The following is a 3,751-nucleotide window of genomic DNA, read 5'->3' on the forward strand; positions in this document are numbered from 1 at the left end:
TTATCTTTATTTCATATTTTCGAAATTAATACTAACATTTAATGTGATTGATTCAAAAATGTTAAGTTTGTTACTTGCTTAGTAAGAAAGGTTCAATCTTTAAATTTTAAAATCATATCTTTTTGTTTCTTGTTAGTCAAGTAATCAACTTTAATTTTAAAAATCAAATATTTTTAAATTTTTTTTTCAAATCTTTTCCAAAATAATTTTTAATCATATCTTTTTCAAAATCAATTTCAAAATCTTTTCTAACTTCTTTTCTAACTTCCTATCTTTTTAAAATTGATTTTCAAATCTTTTTCAATCAATCTTATCTTTTTATTTCAATCATATCTTTTTCAATTTCAATCATATCATTTTCAAAAAAAACAAATTTCAAACCTTTTTCAATCAATCATATCTTTTTGTTTCAATCTTATCTTTTTCAAAACTGCCCAACTAACTCTCTACCTTTAATTTTCGAAAATCCCTTCCATCTTTTTCAAAATTCCTTTTTAATTAACTAATTGTTTTAAATTTTAATTTTTAATTTAATTTCAAACTTTAATTTTCGAAATTTAACTTTAAATTTTAATTTTATTTTAATTAATTTTCGAAATTCTCTCACCTCTCATCTCCTTCTATTTATTTATTCATCTACTAACACTTCTCTTCCACCCAAAAATTTGAACCCCATCCTCCTCTCTGTGTTCGAATTTTTTCTCTTCTCTTCCTTACATTACATTCTTCTCTTCTTCTACTCACATAAAGGAATCTCTATACTGTGACATAGAGGATTCCATATTTTCTTTTCTGTTCTCTTCTTTTTCATATGAGCAGGAACAAGGATAAGAACATTCTTGTTGAAGCTGATCCTGAACCTGAAAGGACTCTGAAGAGGAAGCTAAGGGAAGCTAAAGCAAAACTCTCTGGAAAAAATCTGACAGAAATTTTTGAAAAAGAAGAAGTAATGGCCGAAAATAATGCAAGGAGGATGCTTGGTGACTTCATTGCACCTAATTCCAATTTACATGGAAGAAGCATCTCAATCCCTGCCATTGGAGCAAACAATTTTGAGCTTAAACCTCAATTAGTTTCTCTAATGCAACAGAACTGCAAGTTTCATGGACTTCCATCCGAAGATCCTTTTCAGTTCTTAACTGAATTCTTGCAGATCTGTGATACTGTTAAGACCAATGGGGTTGATCCCGAAGTCTACAGGCTTATGCTTTTCCCGTTTGCTGTAAGAGACAGAGCTAGAGTATGGTTGGACTCTCAACCCAAAAATAGCCTGAACTCTTGGGATAAGCTAGTCACGGCCTTCTTGGCTAAGTTCTTTCCTCCTCAAAAGCTGAGCAAGCTTAGAGTGGATGTTCAGACCTTCAAGCAAAAAGATGGTGAATCCCTCTATGAAGCTTGGAAAAGATACAAGCAGATGACCAAAAGGTGTCCTCCTGACATGCTTTCAGAATGGACCATTCTGGATATATTCTATTATGGTCTGTCTGAGTTCTCCAAGATGTCACAGGACCATTCTGCAGGTGGATCCATTCACCTAAAGAAAATGCCTGCAGAAGCTCAAGAACTCATTGACATGGTTGCTAATAACCAGTTCATGTACACTTCTGAGAGGAATCCTGTAAGTAATGGGACGCCTCAGAAGAAGGGAGTTATTGAAATTGATACTCTGAATGCCATATTGGCTCAGAACAAAATATTGACTCAGCAAGTCAATATGATTTCTTAGAGTCTAAATGGAATGCAAGCTGCATCCAACAGTACTCAAGAGGCATCTTCTGAGGAAGAAGCTTATGATCCTGAGAACCCTGCAATAGCAGAGGTGAATTACATGGGTGAACCATATGGGAACACCTATAATCGCTCATGGAGAAATCACCCAAATCTCTCATGGAAGGATCAACAAAAGCCTCAACAAAGCTTTAATAATGGTGGAAGAAACAGGTTTAACAATAGTAAACCTTTTCCATCATCTTCTCAGCAACAGACAGAGAACTCTGAACAAAATACCTCTAATTTAGCAAACTTAGTCTCTGATCTGTCCAAGGCCACTCTAAGTTTCATGAGTAAAACAAGGTCCTCCATAAGAAATTTGGAGGCACAAGTGGGCCAGCTGAGTAAGAAAATCACTGAAACACCTCCTAGTACTCTCCCAAGCAATACAGAAGAGAATCCAAAGAGAGAGTGCAAGGCCATTGATATAACAATCATGGCCGAACCCACAAAAGAGGAAGAGGACGTGAATCCTAGTGAGAAAGACCTCCTGGGACGTCCAGTGATCAATAAGGAGATTCCCTTTGAGAAACCAAAGGACTCTGAGGCTCATCTAGAGACCATAGAGATTCCATTGAGCCTCCTTATGTCCTTCATGAGCTCTGATGAGTATTCTTCTTCTGAAGAGAATGAGGATGTTACTGAAGAGCAAGTTGCCAAGTACCTTGGTGCAATCATGAAGCTGTATACCAAATTATTTGGTAATGAGACTTGGGAAGATGAACCTCCCTTGCTCATCAATGAACTAAGTGATCTGGATCAACTGACATTACCTCAGAAGAAACAGGATCCTAGAAAGTTCCTAATACTTTGTACCATAGGCACCATGACCTTTGAGAAGGCTCTATGTGACCTTGGGTCAGGGATAAATCTCATGCCACTCTCTGTAATGGAGAAACTGGGAATCCTTGAGGTACAGGCTGCCAATTTCTCATTAGAGATGGCAGACAAATCTATGAAAATGGCTTATGGACTAGTAGAGGACGTGCTAGTAAAGGTTGAAGGCCTTTACATCCCTGCTGATTTCATAATCCTAGACACTGGAAAGGATGAGGATGAATCTATCATCCTTGGAAGACCCTTCCTAGCCACAGCAAGAGCTGTGATTGATGTAGACAGAGGAGAGTTGATCCTTCAACTGAATGAGGATAACCTTGTGTTTAAAACTCAAGAATCTCCTTCTGTAATAATGGAGAGGAAGCATAGAAAGCTTCTCTCAGTACAGAGTTAACTAAAGCCCCCACAGTCAAACTCTAAGTTTAGTGTTGGGAGGCCTCATCCAAACTCTAAGTTTGGTGTTGAACTCCCATATCCAAACTCTAAGTTCGGTGTTGGGAGTCTATAAAATTGACCTGATCACCTGTGTGGCTCCATGAGAGCCCACTGTCAAGCTATTGACATTAAAGAAGCGCTTGTTGGGAGACAACCCAATTTTTATTTATCTAATTTTATTTTTATTTTCATTGTTCTTTCATGTTTTATTAGGTTCATGATCATGTGGAGTCACAAAATAAATACAAAAATTAAAAACAGAATAAAAAATAGTAGAAGAAAAATCACACCCTGGAGGAAGGACTTACTGGCGTTTAAACGCCAGTAAGGAGCATCTGGCTGGTGTTCAATGCCAGAACAGAGCATGGATCTGGCGTTGAACGCCAGAAACAAGCAACATCCTGGCGTTCAAACGCCAGGAATGCACCCTGAGAAGAGCTGGCGCTGAACGCCAGAAACAAGCATAGAACTGGCGTTCAACGCCAGAAATATGCTGCATCTGGGTGTTGAATGCCCAGAACAAGCATCAATTCAGCGTTTAAATGCCAGAATTGCATGCAAAGGTGTTTTACATGCCTAATTGATGCAGGGATGCAAATCCTTGACACCTCAGGATCTGTGGACCCCACAGGATCATCTCAGCATCTGTGGACCCCACAGGATCCCCACCTACCTCCACTCATACTCTCCCCTCTTCTCATTCATCCTC

The 3,751-nt window shown here is 38.0% G+C and overlaps 1 non-coding gene across 1 annotated transcript; it reads right to left on the minus strand.

The window, feature by feature from the left end:
- Positions 1-1,336: 1,336 nt before the first annotated feature.
- LOC112774245 (small nucleolar RNA R71) lies at positions 1,337-1,444 on the minus strand. The gene has a single exon (XR_003188742.1). It is a non-coding gene; the product is annotated as a small nucleolar RNA R71 (small nucleolar RNA).
- Positions 1,445-3,751: the final 2,307 nt, after the last annotated feature.

This window comes from Arachis hypogaea, chromosome 18, assembly GCF_003086295.3.
Source record: "Arachis hypogaea cultivar Tifrunner chromosome 18, arahy.Tifrunner.gnm2.J5K5, whole genome shotgun sequence".
NCBI lineage: Eukaryota > Viridiplantae > Streptophyta > Magnoliopsida > Fabales > Fabaceae > Arachis > Arachis hypogaea.